Source organism: Misgurnus anguillicaudatus, unplaced genomic scaffold (assembly GCF_027580225.2).
Source record: "Misgurnus anguillicaudatus unplaced genomic scaffold, ASM2758022v2 HiC_scaffold_34, whole genome shotgun sequence".
Classification (NCBI taxonomy): Eukaryota; Metazoa; Chordata; class Actinopteri; order Cypriniformes; family Cobitidae; genus Misgurnus; species Misgurnus anguillicaudatus.
This window is the reverse complement of record NW_027395284.1, coordinates 1,704,151-1,722,436: the sequence shown is the minus strand read 5'-3', so window position 1 is coordinate 1,722,436 and position 18,286 is coordinate 1,704,151. Positions and strand designations below refer to the sequence as shown.

Genomic DNA, 18,286 nt, shown 5'->3' with positions numbered 1-18,286 from the left:
CCTTAAAATGGAGAGCAAAACCAGAGAGACGTGGAAGAAAACGGAAGACAACCATCAAAATGGATAGAAGAATAACCAGAATGGCAAAGGCTCAGCCAATGATCACCTCCAGGATGATCAAAGACAGTCTGGAGTTACCTGTTAGTACTGTGACAGTTAAAAGACGTTGGTGTGAAGCTAATCTATTTTTAAGAATCCCCCGCAAAGTCCCTCTGTTAAAAAAAGGCATGTGCAGAAGAGGTTACAATTTGCCAAAGAACACATCAACTGGCCTAAAGAGAAATGGAGGAACATTTTGTGGACTGATGAGAGTAAAATTGTTCTTTTTGGGTCCAAGGGCCACAGGCAGTTTGTGAGACACCCCCAAACTCAGAATTCAAGCCACAGTACACAGTGAAGACAGTGAAGCATGGAGGTGCAAGCATCATGATATGGGCATGTTTCTCCTACTATGGTGTTGGGCCTATTTATCGCATACCAGGGATCATGGATCAGTTTGCATATGTTAAAATACTTAAAGAGGTCATGTTGCCCTATGCTGAAGAGGACATGCCCTTGAAATGGTTGTTTCAACAAGACAATGACCCAAAACACACTAGTAAACGGGCAAAGTCTTGGTTCCAAACCAAAATAATTAATGTTATGGAGTGGCCAGCCCAATCTCCAGACCTTAATCCAATTGAGAACTTGTGGGGTGATATCGAAAATGCTGTTTCTGAAGCAAAACCAAGAAATGTGAATGAATTGTGGAATGTTGTTAAAGAATCATGGAGTGGAATAACAGCTGAGAGGTGCCACAAGTTGGTTGACTCCATGCCACACAGATGTCAAGCAGTTTTAAAAAACTGTGGTCATACAACTAAATATTAGTTTAGTGATTCACAGGATTGCTAAATCCCAGAAAAAAAATGTTTGTACAAAGTAGTTTTGAGTTTGTACAGTCAAAGGTAGACACTGCTATTTTTTTGAACACACCCCTTTCAACTAAAACCCCAATTGCACAGCCTTAAGAGCGTGCATATCATGAATGCTGGGTCTTGTTTGTTTTCTGAGAATCTACTGAACCTACTGGTAACTTGTTTGCCACGTAGCAATAAAAAAATATACTAAAAACCTTGATTATTCTGGTTAGTCACATTGTACTGCTATTATTTTGAACAAGACTGTATATTTATTTATATTTTTATATATTCTATATTATATATAAATAAAAAAATTATATATAAATAAAACATTTCTTAAATGTACATATATGTATGTGTGTGTGTTTACATATACATAATATTTACACACAGCACAAACTCATATTTTGCAAAAAATTACTTTTATTTTGTATGAGATTAATCTAGATTAATCTATGCCCAGCTCTAATCCTAATATAACTAAGGCCTAATATAATATCCTAATATAACTGGATTAATCCAAACCCTGTCCAGGAAACTGCCCCAAAGTGTTTAAATAGTGTTTCTGCAGGTGAATGTTGTGCCAGATTTTTCCTGTCACAAATATTTGATCGACTGCTCAAATCATTAGATTAGCCTTTCCTACTAATTCTAAAAGCCGATCAGAAACAGAAATAATGGTTGCATACGTAAGAAATAATTGATGACGGGCAGCTGGATTATTCAAAATAATGCACACTCAAGGTGGTAATGCGGCACGTCACGAAGCTGAGTGTGCATTATTTTTAAATAACTCAAAGGATCAGAGTCAATTATTCCTCTTATGCCACGGTTACAAAAGACATTGCTTGGGTGGTTACATTTGACAGGTCAGGTGTGCATTTATCGAAAAATAATGCATACCTGTGAAACATTTGTTAATCAGAAGCATTCAACAGCCATGTGGTATAATTGATTATAACATTACATTGACGCATTCGGCAAACGCTATTATCTTAAGCGACTTACAGTGCATTACAAGGTATTATGTATTTTTTCAGTATGTGTTCTTAGAGTTTCGAACCAATGACCTTTTGCATTGCTAATGCAATGCTCTACCTCTGAGCCATATTGCCATACAGCCATATTGTTGACATAGAACTGTCAGTCTGTCAATTGACAAGCGAGGCAGCGTGGGTATTATGCATGGTATTATCGATGTAATTTTTTAAAACCGCGCGATGGTGTGTGGTGTAATACACGGCTGTTCTAACAACAGCAAAAAGAACCCCGGAATTAGTTTTTATGCGATACAGACTGTCAGAAAACATGAAAGGAAGGAGACAGAGGAGTTGAACCAGCGAAGGAGAGACTCCCAACAGCAAAGTCTGTCCCCATCATTTTACCACAGGTAACGTTAGGGATATATGCCTCACAGCAAAGTCTGTCCCCATCATTTAATCACATATGGTTAGCTGTAAGCAGTGGCTGAAACTGCTCTTTCAAATAAGCTGCCATAAATTGAGACAGTTATTAAATTAGAATTAATGACTTTATGAACATAGGTCTGGCATTGATACTAGGTAGGGAATTAAGGGCCGTTCACATTATAACGATAACTATGAAAAATATAGTTTTGAAAATCGTTTTATATTAAAGCAACACCAAAGAGTTTTGGCTCTTTGCTCCCCCTACAGGTTAGAAGCGTAATTGTCCATTACCCACTGTCATAAATACTGAGGCATAGCTGGCTCTGATTGGATTGTAGGTCTGCCGTAAAGCAAGTTTTTGTAGTATTCACTCGGACTACAGGACCGCTACCCGACGGTTGGAAACTTCTTTAGTGCGGTTTTGGCCGATAGAGGGCTGCAAAGCGAATGTGAAAGTGCTGTTCACCCTGTTTAGAGTGGATGAACGACTGAAACTGTTTTGAAAGCGTTATTTTAAGGTAAAAAAAAAACTCTTTGGTGTTGCTTTAAAGAGAATAGCGGAGCTCCCACCAAAACTATAACGATGCAGATACAATGAATTGAACTTCAAGTGCACGAGCACTTAAAATGACAGTGAAGCTCATTGAGGTCTATAACATAAGATTACCCGCAGTTGCTGTGAAAATTGACGTAATGTTTTTTAATCTATTACATTAACTAACTGTTATGCCAAAAGGTAAGAGATTACACAAACTATTATATTCACTGTTTAGAGTTATGCGAAACGCAGCGTGTTGAGGACATACAAGCAATATTAAAGGCAAGTGATTTGCGCGAGGGCCGTGAGCGAATTAGCATAAACGTATTGTTTGGTGATGTGGACGATAATATAGTTATCGTTATAATGTGAACGGCCCTTCAGTGCTTGTATGATGTATGCGGATACTGTATGAACGATATAGTTATAAATATCCAGATAAGTTACGCCTGGCAATAAGGACGGATCTTTACTTAAGGCTATTGGGTCTATTTGATATGGTTCCACACCAATCAAGCTTATCTTCTCTTAATACTGACGAGATGATGCCATTTAGGCTACTGCTCCCCTCAACTCAAATCTACGTGCGGCTAGGGGCAGGACAGATGTCATGTCAACAAGATGGCCGCGGTTAGCTACTTCCAGTGTTTGCGAATAAGCCCTATACCGGGAGTGCAGAATTATTAGGCAAGTTGTATTTTTGAGGATTACTTTTGTTATTGTACAACTACAGTGCTCTTGGTCAATTCAAAATGTTAACAAACCCTCAAACCGGAACATTTAAAGGAGCATTTCACCCATAGAAACATTAATCTTCATTGAAAGTGTCTCATATTTGTAGTCGAAATGTAACATACATTTCGAATTTGGTGCCAATTTGACTGAGAAAAGGGCTGTTTGTAGTCTCACCCGCTCAACAAAGATATTGGACTTCCTTCTTTCAATGATGCAAAATGATGATTTTTACATCATTGAAAGAAGGAAGTGCAACACTGAAATATATATTTCTCCTGTTTCAGCAGCAACTGAGGAAATTATGCACGACCATTCAAAAACATGACTAGGGTTCTAACTATACAAAGATTAATGCAAATGGGTGAAGTGTCCCTTTAAGTAGTAAAAGTGAAATTTTGGCTTTCTTAAGAGAATATTTCTATGTACATCATTATTAGGCAACTATTAGTGTGCAGAATTATTAGGCAACTAAATGAAAAACAAAGATTTTACCATCTCACTTGTTTTTTTTCACCTGTTAAAGTGAGAATAATAAACAAACTCTACATTTACAAAAAAAATTTATAAAACAATAAAAAATATATAAACTCAGTCTCCAATATAGCCACCCTTCTTTTCGATAACAGTCACAAGGCTTCCATTCACGGATTCAGTCAGTTTCTTGATCTGGTCTGAACCAACATTTTGTGCAGCCACAACCACAGCCTCCCAGACACTGTTCAGAGAGGTGTACTGTTTACCTTCACTGTAAATGTCCTGCTTAAGAAGGGATCAAAAGTTCTCAATAGGGTTTAAGTCAGGTGAAGAAGGGGGCCATGTAATTAGTTTTTCATCTCTAAGGCCTTTACATGCCAGTCATGCAGTGGAGTACTTTGATGCATGTGATGAAGCGTTGTCTTGCATAAAAAAGTCTTCTGGAAAGATGCAGATTTTTTTCCTGTACCACTGCTTGAAGAAAGTGTCTTCTAAAAATTGGCAGTAGGTCTGCGAGTTGTTTTTTATTTCCATTTTCAACCCAAAAAGGTCCAACAAGCTTATCTTTAATAATACTTGTCTGTGCCTGCCTGCCTGTAATGTAGAAGACACTTTCTTCAAGCAGTGGTACAGGAAAAAGTTTGCTTCTTTCAAGAAGACTGATTATTTTGCAAGACAACGCTCCATCACATACATCAAAGTACTCCACTGCATGGCTGGCCAGTAAATGCTTTAAAGATGAAAAACTAATGACATGGCCCCTTCTTCACCTGACTTAAACCCTATTGAGATATTTTGATCCCTTCTTAAGCAGGACATTTACAGTGAAGGTAAACAGTACACCTTTCTGAACAGTGTCTGGGAGGCTGTGGTTGTGGCTGCACAAAATATTGGTTCAGACCAGATCAAGAAACTGACTGAATCCGTGAATGGAAGGCTTGTGACTGTTATCGAAAAGAAGGGTGGCTATATTGGTCACTGATTTTATATATTTTTTTATTTTTTATTGTTTTATTAATTTTTTTGTAAATGTAGAGTTTGTTTATTATTCTCACTTTAACAGGTGAAAAAAAACAAGTGAGATGGTAAAATCTTTGTTTTTCATTTAGTTGCAGGGCTCCAAACAAAAAAAATCAATTAAGGAGCCATTGGGCTCCTATAGGGGAAAAAAACAGGCGCCAAATAATTTTTTTAAGAGCCACATAACAATGCACTTACTTTTAGCAGGCATGAAAATGGTCAGGGGTGAAAAGGGTGCTCGAGGGGCGACGTGGCCTCTGATGGGGCCGGGAGGTGGGGGACTCTCCCAGAATAAATATTATGGCCTCATAAGGGGTAACTTAACTTGTTTATTCTTAAGGCATGTGATTGGCCAAGGACAAAAAATGAGGAAGGAACCCAACATCCCCCCACACCCCTGCACGCGCAGAAACAAAATGCACACCACATAACAAATGCAAAAAAATACATTATGACCATTATTTCAATTATTTAATTCTGACGGACAATATAGGTTGTAAATTTAAAATGTAAACATTTGACTAGTAGGTTATCCAAAACCATGTTTAATTAAATGGGTTAATACATGTGGAAAGCTGTAACAAGTAGCATTCCCTTACCATTTGACATCTGCAATAATTTTATTTTGCCATAATCTGACCATCAGTCACAAGGCCATACAATTTTAAGTTGGCCTTGGAATAGGGTGGACCTGAATGCCTACAGTACATGTATTTTAAAATTACTTAATTTTACAATATAGTACTGGTTAAATTAATTCCATTATGGTTTTTGAGTCATGAGTTGAATAATTTTCAGATAAGCAAAAAAGTGATGTTGGAAAATTAAATAAGAACAAATCAAGAAATTACAAACATATAAAATAGAAAAGAACAAATTTACAAATAAAGTAAGATCTAACAGTATTGATTAGGTAGAGAAACAGTATCAAATTAATACAGCACTGTTTTCATTCTATAAATTAAATATAATTGATCTTTTTAAAGCTATAAAAGTGATTTTCCTTTTGTCTTCTGTAGTCTGATTTACATAACGACTCAAACATAAGCTTTTCTTATAAGATGAACTGTCCCTTTAAGAACGGAGAAGCACTGATCTTTACACTAGCTGCGTTTACATGGACATTTGTAATCCGTTTAAATGATCAATCGGAATAAAAATGCTCCATGTAAACACCTCAATTGGACTAAAAAGTGGCAATCTGATTAAAAATCTAATCCGCTTGTTAGGGGTGGTTTATACCTTTTGTAATCCGCTCAAAAGGACATGTATACACTTGACCGGATGGATAACTGAAACTGGGACGCTCTGCGCATGTGCCATCTTTTCTTTTTTTAATGGGGGTTGGTAAACCCACTGAAAGGCGCATTTCCGCCACCTGCAGGACGGGAGTGTTGAGCATGTTCACACGTGCAATGACGTAGAATTGCCGTAATGACATGTGACGCAAATATTTGAGTTTGTTTTGTTGAAGGAAGTCACAAGAAGTGATTTGTCTTGTTAATCTTGTTCCTATTATCCTTCCAATTCCCCATAAAGTGATACAAGACAGCGTTGTCCGGTCAGTCCATGATTTATTCTCTGATCCACAAACGCGTGTGTTTGGAATCGCTCTCGCGAACGGTCTCTGCAGCACTGCGTGAAGTAAAATACGCTTTTTGGGCACACGTGAATGGGTGTTTTTGCTGCTGCTTTATAATCAGCTGAGGCACAAAGCAAATCTTGAAACAGCGTGAAACTATATTTGTGCAATGTGCGCATGTCAAATGATCAAATCTGATGTAAATCTTGTGTCATATAAACACGCACATCAATCCGATCACATTATTAAGTGCTTGGTTTTTACATTCAAAAACATAAAAGCAATAAGTAATACGCTATTTTGTAACATGGATTAGTGGCTGTCTTGAGAAATGGTTCGTTTGAAGTGGCGGGCCACATTGAACACCTGAACGTAAACACCCACTGCTATGATTGGACAGCTTCATTCCCCGTCATTACATGTAGGGAAATGTTTTAAAAGCATTAATGTGATAAAAATAACTGCCGAACACAAATATGTTTGAGCCACAAAAGATTCTGGGTGCTAAAGATTAGAGGTCGACCGATTTATCGGCCGGCCGATTAATTGGCCGATTTTTGGCATATTTTAAAAAATCGGCTTTGGCCGATTTTGCTGCAAAACTAGGCTGATTAATAGGCAGGCGCATCTGCGGGCACCTAAGCGCTGTTGTAGAACTCGTGACGCTGCCTCTTGCTGCAGGCAGCTCGCTCCCGTCTCGTGTGTGTGCAGCCATGCCTTGTTCACAAACAGCTTTACTAAATGATGGCGGATCGCGCGAATTAAGCAGCCAGTACAACAGCGCGACAGGCTTATGTCTCGCGGTGCATAGTCCGTGCAAAGATTAGGCTCATTTCATGTGATTAATGAGTGATGATGAGTTTTGTTTGCGTGACAGAGAGAGAAGAGCCGCGCGTGCACGCTTTCTGTCTCCCTGCTTTTATTACTCAAAACAAAACTGACTCGATGGCGAAAGGTCGAAAGACCAAATCATATCCACAAAGGAAATGTTTTTCGTGTTGTTACAGTAAGACTTTGTTTACAGTTTTGCGCTGCTCAGCCTGGATTAGAACACAGCGCGTCCGATTCGCGAACTGACTCCTTTGAACGGATTTGTTTGAATGAACGGTTGAAACAACAGATCTGTCCCAACACTAAACTCACAAGACGTCACTGTCAGCACAATCAGTCACTTATAGCGTCTCAGAAATGAGAATGTAAATGTGTTTAGAAAGATTTGCCCTAAATAACAGTCTCAACTAAAAACCATTTACTATGTTAACTTTATGATGAATAAATATTTTATCAGGTCTACCAAATAAGGATTTTATTCTACAAAGCAATAAAAGCCATGGTAAAAAACTGATCATAGATGATGACAGCAGAGTGTCAGGTAATATCTGTGTCTGATAAATGCATGGTGCAGAGGAGGTTGTAAAACTCTTCAGAAAGACCAGTCATATATTTTTAAATACTTTGACTTAAATAGTGACATTTTTGCATTTAAAATATCTGCTAATAATGATGAGAACATTTTGATTATTATGTACATATATACTTTGACTTAAATAGTGACATTTTTGCATTTAAAATATCTGCTAATAATGATGAGAACATTTTGATTATTATGTACATATAGAAAATCGGCCAAACATATCGGCCATCGGCTGCCCCGATTTCAAAAAAATCGGCATCGGCCAGAGAAAAAGCATATCGGTCGACCTCTACTAAAGATGATACACATAAATGACAATACGTATATTTAAGTAGAAACAAAACTCGACGTGACTAAATTACCGTATAAAACACAGTAAGTGTGCATCAGAATCTAAACTGCGGCTAATAAATCCTTTTCCATAACTTTGTATATTTCTATTGTGCTTGTGAGGTTGCTTTTACATTCACGTAATGTTAAATACCACAGTTATATAGTGATGCACCGATGTGAAAATTTTGGCCGATGCCGATAACCGATATGACCCTTGTCTCTTATGGCCGATACCGATATTTGCCGATGCCGATATCTCAGTATAAAAAACACATTTTAATGATAATCAAATAAAGAGCTATTTTCCAAAAAAAAAATTTTACTTTTGTAATTTATTCCCAGAAATGACTGATTGGGCACCTTTACCCATGTGCAAAATGTCATCAATTAGCTGATTGATATGTAAGCTTATTCTTTGTAAGCTTCGGGATGCTTATTTTTTAAGTGGGTGATCAAATTGGTTGTGTTGAACAATTTGTCCCGAACTCCCCCTCGTATCACCCGGCCCTCACTCTCATTGCATACAGCAGCAGGGGTGTCCAGACTTTTTTGTGTGGTGATCTACTTTTAAAATGATAAAGCCGACAAGATCTACATGCTAAAAAAACACTTTAAATGCGTGGACTATACTGCATATATCTCTACATTAGATTTAGGGCTGTCACCATTACTCTATTTTTTTGAGAAGTTGAAAAAAATCCTGGAGTTCATGTCGAGTACTGTATAAAATAGCAGAGACACGGTTTAGTAAAACAAACTAGAAAGAAAATGACAATAGTATCAGAAGCATATAAATCAGCACAATGCTGCAGCTCTCTCTCTCTCTCTCTTCCTCCCTCGTTCGCTCGGGCGCGCGTACACACACCGGGCGCGTGCATCAGCTGCATGAAGGAAAGAATGCGATTGCATCCTGGTAAATTTCGGAAGTTTACACTGCAGCGGGCAGGCATAAGATTTATAAAAACACATTTGAGAAGAAAAGCACAGCAACTCAAAAAGACTTTGTGTTTCACAATTACTCTAAGACAGTGGTGTCCAGACTTTTAGCCGACAAGTTCTACATGCTAAAAACACTTTAAATGCGTGGACTATACTGCATATATCTCTACATTGGATTTAGGGCTGTCCACCATCAGAGCATGTGAGTGAAGCAGAGCGGTGTGACGCTCCGCTAAATATTCCGCTCTACTGTTCAAGCGCTCCACTCAGTCACTCGCCGCCCAAGCAAGCGCTCCGTTAACTTTCCGCTCACGCTCGCAAATAAACCAATTCCCGCTCAGATATAATTTTTTTTAGTAAGCCTAATTGTTTTCTTGGATAATTGCATTTAATTAAAGTATTAGCTGATAAATCGCAGTTATGTACAGTTGTGTGTTGGCTATTATAGTTTAACTGATACGGAGCTCCGGATATAATTACAAATTGTTTCCACGACATTCACATGTTTTACTAATTTTAAGTAATAATAAATGTAATAAGTAATTACGAAATATTATAATAATTCGTTCCCCTTATGAGAAAGATTAACAAACTATTCTGTTATATAAATATTTGAAAAAACTAAAATAAATTGAAGAACAATTTCTTAACAAGAAGGTTTTTAAAGTGCAAATTTACAGTGCATCAGTAAATACAGAACACAGCTCTGTCTTAAAGAAATTAAAATTAGACAGTATTTATGAACCTGTAAATGTACAAAACGAATGCAATACAGAAGGCCATGAGTATTTATTTATGGCATTTTCAATAGTATATTGGTAGATAAATTAACGTGTATCTATATAGTATGAAAACGAATAAATCATTATTTTGGCTAAATTCATCTGGATATATCATTTTAGTCAGACTGATTTGTCATCATTTCAGAAGCTTAAATGCCATCTAAAACAACTTACATTTTATCCCGAGAGTTACTTGGTCAAAAATATTTAGAAATATAGCCGCGAGAGCAAATTATATCACAAAAATGTTTAGATCACACAGACCGAATGAAAAGCCGTTAATTAAGCGAACTCTCTGTAAAATAGAGGACGTGCTGAATCAGTCGAGTCGGCAGATTCAATGTTTATAATGTTCCACGCATGCTGTTGATGAAAAAAATAATATCTAAATGTCCAGGGAAGAGTCCAGTGTTCAGTCAGTTAATATTAAATGCGTTTTTGGCTGAATCTTTCTCATCCACGGAGCGGAGAACTATAAAGATTCTTATTTTAAATGGTTTTAATGCTGGTAAGCAATCAGTTAGCCTATATTATGGCGCTTTGTATTTGTGTTGATCAGTTAGATTAAAGTAGCCTAATTTTAATCTTTAAAACTGCATCTAGATGCAGACGACACTACAGTTATTCTGTCATCTTAGTTTCATTTCTTTCATTTCTATGTAAGGCTGGCGACTTCATTAAAACAATATTTGAACTCCATAACTTATTGCTAGCCATTTTTACAGATTCTCGAACTAGCAAATTACCAAAGAGCATTCTAAGATGAGCGAGCGGTGCTTAGCGTATTGAGCGAGCAGAGCGGAAATTTCGGAAATGCGCTCTGATGGAAATATTACCGCACCGCTCACATGCTCTGGCGGGCAGGCATAAGATTTATAAAAACACATTTGAGAAGAAAGGCACAGCAACTCAAGACTTACGTGTGTCACAATTACTCTCGCATTGAGCAGCATAAGGATACACAGTTAACTTATGTGCAATCTACCGGCATTGCCTTTGCGATCGCGATCGACGTATTGGACACCCATGTCACACAGCATAGCGAGGATTTTCTTCAGACACTTTGAAGAACGACCAGGCAAACGACAGAACCTGCTTCAGCACATGTGTAACTTATGCCCTTGTGCAAAAACAAACGTACTCGCCCCCACACTCACGTCTCCTACACACACGTCAAATACACAGGAATGATTATCGGCCTGTTCACATCGGCCCTATTTTGACATCGGACCGATGCCGATGTGTAAAAAAATGACCATATCGGCCGATATTATATCGGCGGCCGATATATCGTGCACCACTACAGTTATATGATAAAAAATAAGCTTTGTTGAGTGTTTGACCTTTCAAACACAATTCGCCTAAATTACCGTATACAACACAGTAAACGGGCATCAGAATCTAAACTGCGGCTGATAAATCCTTCCTTATAACTAACTTTGTATATTTCTACCTTTAAATTACAGTCGTATTGTTAAGTGTTGTACCTTTATTAATCGTTTAATGTTTTTAGTAAATTAAAACAGTCAAACAAACGTGTTTAGACACGGATGTTACAACAGGACATATCAAGCGATCTCTTCTAACAAAGCAATAGTGAAACGCAGTAACTTAAATAAAGTAAAATGTCTTACTGTGTATTATACTGCTGTGTCATTGTTGTCAGATCCAATATAAGTGGTGCTTTTAATCACAGTCTCTCTGCAAATCCAGCATCAACTTCTTTACAAATGAATCCGTGTACACAACGTTAACAAACGCTCCCCACACGAGCTGGAACTTCTTCAAAAGCAAACTTTATCCACGCATATTGCTAATGTTATGTTCCAAGCCTCCGAATTGAAGTATTTAGCTTCTGTGTTGTTCCCACGCGGTTCTTCCACAACCGAAAATGCGTTTCCATGGTATCATAACAGATCACCGCGTCAAAATAAAAGTATCTCAGAAAAAATGTATTTAAAAGTCATTTTGGTTACATTTGTCAATCTTTAAAGACATGTTTACTCGTTGAGACACACGTGTGTCACGCGAAGCTGTGGGCGGGGCTACAAAAGTAGACTTGTCCTTTCGGTTATGGGGAGGTGTTTCAATTCTACTTTGACGTCATAGATTTCCGAATTCCTCACTGGAGTGTTTAGCTGGCTTGGTGCCAAAAACGGTTATATTTCAGTAGCACGGACGTTTTCATTTCTGAAACTTGCAGGATGTTCATTTAAGTTGATGACCTCTTATATAACAAATTATCAAGTTAAAATTGAGTTTTTGATTCACCGCTCCTTTAATCGGAAGGATTTTAATCCGATGGAGGCAAAATGTGTCCATGTAAACGTAGCTACTGACACATCTGTTCAACTGCTCACTTATAAATGTCTGTTTTTATGAGTATACTTGCAGAGACTGTGGCATTACAAGATCATTTGTGCGTATATCTCCTGTCAAGCCCAAAGAAATCATGTGTTTGCGTGATTTTTAAAACGCGCATTGGGCTTGAGTGTGTGCACGTATGCGCACAAAAAAACGCTCCGTTTAGCATCTTTGTTGTTCAAATAGTCTAAAATCCAGGACGTTTTGAAATGTCTTTCGGCACGGTGTTCATTGACTGATGCGGAAAGATGAATCCCTGTGTCTCTTGCGTTCTCTCCCGCGCTCGTTCTGGCACAGCTGCTGGAGCCTGCTTTTTGTTAGCAGTAGCAGAGCGACGCAATCTCATTCATTTCAATGGAAACCTGGCGACTTCCGGCGACACGAGTGAAAGTGACCGTTGGCGACCGTATGCGCATGTCCAGCGACGCGAGAAAGTTAAGAAAAGTTTTACTTTATGCAAAGGTCGAGCGACTTTCGGGAGCGACTACCATTGAGAACAAAGCAGTGGAGTTCACGTCATCCTTCTCTCGTCAGTTACTGGCGTGGATGGTACTCATTTGTTTATGACAAGCAGATTTAGAAACGCCTCATTGAAAGAGACAAGCGACACACAGCAATAACGTCACTGGCTGTCTGAACGAGGGGTGACGTTCACACAACGCATCTCATTTCATGAAGTTAACAAAACAAATGAAGCGATAGGCTACTGGTTATAAAACATGCACATATAATGCAAATTTTACAATCAAAGGGAGTAAATTTGTATTGTCGCCAATGGCGACCTTGACAGAAATTTCACTCGGAAATAAATATATTTGGTCGCAAATGCGACCATTTTAGTCGCAGTTTGGAGCCCTGAGTTGCCTAATAATTCTGCACACTAATAGTTGCCTAATAATGGTGTACATAGAAATATTCTCTTAAGAAAGGCAAAATTTCACTTTTAGTACTTAAATGTTCAGGTTTGAGGGTTTGTTAACATTTTGAATTGACCAAGAGCACTGTAGTTGTACAATAACAAAAGTAATCCTCAAAAATACATCTTGGCTAATAATTCTGCACTCCCTGTAGAAGCAATATCAGTCGAGTTACAGAAACTTTTGAAACACTTACGAATAATCACAGTGCCAAAGGTATTTCTTTCCCTTTCGATCCATTGTATGGGGCAACTTGCAAAACCTTCCTTACAGCATCACCTGGACCATTGCTACCAAGCGGATCTGAAACAAAATAAATTATAATTTAGCACTTTGCAGGCTGCATTATTCCCATCTTAATCCCACATCACTTATAGCAGACCTCTAAAATGGTACACAATGTGTTCAATCTTGGACTTATGAAAAATTATGCAGACAACAGGTAAATACATCTTTAACAGATTTAACTAGTTATTTTACATTTTTTTAAGAATTATTCTCAACATACCGAGCCAGACTGAATTTCATGAAACCTTCAAAGATGTTACTAGGGGAGAAAAGTAATATTACAAACATATTCAAGAGCCACATGCCATGCTGTATTTTATACTAACAATATCTATTATATAAGCAGTAACATGCCTTATACTGCTGCTGCTGCAGTATTGTGTATAGCCTACTGTGCATTGTTAACTTACATGTATAAGTTACTGCTTATACAGTATGGTTTACAGATATACTGCAAACATTGTTTACTATTCACAAACATACAGAAACAGCAATACTGTTTCTGTTACAAGTACTGCACAGTAGTACTGAACTAACTTCCACAAAGAATAAATAAAAGTAACATTATCAAAGTCCCTGTAGTGTAGATTATTTTCGATGAGAAGCGAAATAACGTTAAACATGTAAGTAAACTTGAGTTGCAAGTTCTAATCATTGCAAAAGCGTGTCAACCAAGTTACCACATTTACAAATAACGTCCACACAGCGGTTATTCATGCTTGTCGTCTGCCCTCGTCTTTGGGAAAACAAAATATTTTTATTTCAGACCAGGTATTGGTCAGTAACTTCACAGTTTGCCACTAGCCAGACCCATAAACAAACACAATCCGACACATATGATGGAAAAAAGAGTGACTGGTCAATCGATGCTAAAACGTTTAACGTTACTCACTTTATGCCATATTAGCTAGGTCATACTTTTCAAAGAAAATAAAGAAAGATAAATAATATACACACTTACCTAACGCGGTTTGGCTCTCACCGCGTGGACTGTATCTGGAACGTTTCTTCATGCGCATGCGCGGTTCGTCTTGCGCGCCAATTTGTTTTTAAAAATATACATCACAATATAAAATATTAGATTATATAAATATATCAAAATAAATATATCCAGTGCTGAAAACGGACAGTAGTGATACATATAAGCGTTATTAGACGTTTATATTACTCTACTAATTTATAACCTATTTAAGAAAGCATCTGGGAACATTAAATATTTTAAATTTCAGATTATATAGATAGATTCCATAAACAAGATGCTTCACATTTTCGTTATTTTTTAGATACTACTTTAATATTTGTATTTTTTTTTTAATTTCATTTACTTTGCTCCTGTAAGTGTTTATAATTTCTTTTTATAATTAAGTCAAGATTCAAAACAGTGATCCACTTTTCCCATAAATTAAAAAAAAAATTAATTTAAGGATGTCCCCGTTTTTGGTGTGTTCTCCATAACCCACATAAAAGATGAAAACATTTAAAAAGGTTTTGACCCTGTTTTTAAATTTCTAGACAATAACAAATAAGATTTCAAGGATATTTTAATCATTAGGACATGTCCGTACTTGTCATTTGAAAAAGCTGGTCACCTTAATTTAAGGGCAACCTATCCATCACATAAATTTCATTAAAATTCTTATGCACTTATTGGTTTTCTCCTCTGTGGCTTGATTCTTTCTAGCATCATCTGACCATGTAATGTATATGAATGATTGAGCATCTTCCATTCCAACTTAGTTTCTCGTTTTTTTCTGTACCATTTCAATCACACAATGTCTCTCTGATTGTCAAAGCTTTTGTACATGTCATGTACACAGTTCACCAAAAAAAACCTTCCTGGTTCATAGTGTACAGGACAACAGGCCTTTGCACAACTGTAGGCAATAACCTGCATGGGTTATACACACACAGGGGGCTCAACTTGGTGACATAATCTTCCAAATGTAAAGCCATGCCACATTTTTTGTCTTTTTGTCATTTTCAACAAATTGATATTAAAGTGCCAGGCAGTTTCAATATCGAAAATTACCTTTATTGCAGTGTGTCATGTAGCTGTCCATCTATGGTGTGCAAACACACAAGTTTCTAAAGTAGGGAGTTGAACCATGTTACATACATTTTCTTTTTGAATCTCTGACCTGTTGTCTATTTACATATAAAGGCAATACTTTGCATAAGACTACAGTCTTGCACGGGAGAAATGAAAACCCTGATCTGCACACAGACCCTTACACTAGTTGGTGTGTTAACATCATGTCTAACACACTGTGTTTTACGCTGTAAGGGCAAGTTTGTGTTGTTTTCACTACCATGAAGATAAATCAAATTCAGAGGATAAAAACCCCTTTTTTGTTATTTTACTGATGATTGCTTCTCCAATCTAGGTGAGTTCAAGGCAGGATTTGCGAAACGTTTGACCCTGAAAGATGGTTCAGTACCTACTTTATTTGGACCAACAAACATCTCAGAGTGTTCTGAATGTCTAGTTAGCACTAGGCTAACGCATGTAGTTGCAACTATTATTTAATGTTAAGCTCTTGGCCTGGTACATTTATATAGGTGCTTACCTGGGGGTAAATTTTAGAGTCTGTAATTGTTCTTATTACTTGGATTAATGACAAATGATGTGCAATGATCTTGTTTTTTTTTATTTTATTTTAAAACAAGAGCGTTTTCTCTTAAGATTACAAGAACCTTCATCAAGTACAAATATCATCAAAAGGAAGTTTAGAAAATGCTGGATCTAGGAATGTTTTCTCTTAACAAAATGAGAACCTTCATCAAGTACTGTAAAAATAACATCAAAAGGATGTTTCAAGAACGTTGTTCTAAGAACGTTTTCTACTAAAAAAAATTCTTAACATTTTGACAACCTTCATCAAGTAGAAATAAAATCAACAGGACGTTTTGAGAACGTTGTTCTAAGAAATTTTTCTCCTAACATTATGATAACCTTCATCGTGTAGAAATAAACTCAACATGACTTTTCGAGAACGTTGATTTAAGAACGTTTTCCCGTAACATTATGACAACCTTTATGGTTTAGAAATAACCTCAAGAGGACATTCCAAAAACGTTGCTCTAAGAACGTTTCCCGCAACATTATGACAACTTTCATCATGTAGAATTAACCTCAAGGGGACATTCCGAGAATGTTGTTCTAAGAACGTTTTTCCGTAATATTATGACAACCTTCATCATTTAGAAATAACCTCAAGAGGACGTTCCAAAAAAGTTGTTCTAAAAATGTTCCCCGTAACATTATGACAACTTTCATCATGTAGAAATAACCTCAAGGGGACATTCCGAGAATGTTGTTCTAAGAACGTTTTTCCGTAATATTATGACAACCTTCATTGTTTAGAAATTAACCTCAAGAGGATGTTCCAAAAACGTTGTTCTAAGAACGTTTCCCGTAACATTATGACAACTTTCGTCATGTAGAAATAACCTCAAGGGGACGTTCCGAGAATATTGTTCTAAGAACGTTTTTCCGTAATATTATGACAACCTTCTTCGTTTAGAAATAACCTCAAGAGGACGTTCCAAGAACGTCGTTCTAAGAACGTTTTCCCGTAACATTAAGAGAACTTTCAATGTGTAGAAATAACCTCAAAAGGACGTTCCGAGAACGTCGTTCTAAGAACGTTTTTCTTTAACATTAAGAGAACTTTTATTGTGTAGAAATAACCTCAAAAGGACGTTCCGAGAACATTGTTCTAAGAACGTTTTCCAGTAACATTAAGAGAACTTTCAATGTGAGGAAATAACCTCAAAAGGACGTTCCGAGAACATTGTTCTATGAACGTTTTCTCGTAACATTATGACAACCTTCATCGTTTAGAAATAACCTCAAGAGGACGTTCCAAGAACGTTGTTCTAAGAACGTTTTCCCGTAACATTAAGAGAACTTTCAATGTGTAGAAATAACCTCAAAAGGACGTTCCGAGAACATTGTTCTAAGAACGTTTTCCCGTGACATTATGACAACCTTTGTTGTTTAAAAATAACCTCAAGAGGATGTTCCAAGAACGTTGTTCTAAGAACGTTTTTACGTAACATTAAGAGAACTTTCATTGTGTAGAAATAACATCAAAAGGACGTTCCGAGAACGTTGATCTAAGAACCTTTTCCAGTAACATTAAGAGAACTTTCAATGTGAGGAAATAACCTCAAAAGGACATTCCGAGAACATTGTTCTAAGAACGTTTTTTCGTAACATTAAGAGAACTTTTATTGTGTAGAAATAACCTCAAAAGGACGTTCCGAGAACGTTGTTCTAAGAACGTTTTCCAGTAACATTAAGAGAACTTTCAATGTGAGGAAATAACCTCAAAAGGACGTTCCGAGAACATTGTTCTATGAACGTTTTTTCGTAACATTAAAAGAACTTTTAATGTGTAGAAATAACCTCAAAAGGACGTTCCGAGAACGTTGTTCTAAGAACGTTTTCCCGTAACATTTTGACAACATTCATCGTTTAAAATTAACCTCAAAAGGACGTTCCGAGAACATTGTTCTAAGAACGTTTTCCCGTAACATTATGACAACCTTCATCGTTTAAAAATAACCTCAAGAGGATGTTCCGA

General features: G+C 37.0%; 1 long non-coding RNA gene across 1 annotated transcript; it reads right to left on the bottom strand.

The window, feature by feature from the left end:
• Window positions 1–7,018: 7,018 nt before the first annotated feature.
• On the bottom strand, window positions 7,019–14,926 carry LOC141363366 (uncharacterized). Its single transcript, XR_012368877.1, has 3 exons — window positions 14,659–14,926; window positions 13,918–13,956; window positions 7,019–13,712 (listed from the first exon to the last, which is right to left on the bottom strand). It is a non-coding gene; the product is annotated as an uncharacterized lncRNA (long non-coding RNA).
• Between the last annotated feature and the right edge of the window lie 3,360 nt (window positions 14,927–18,286).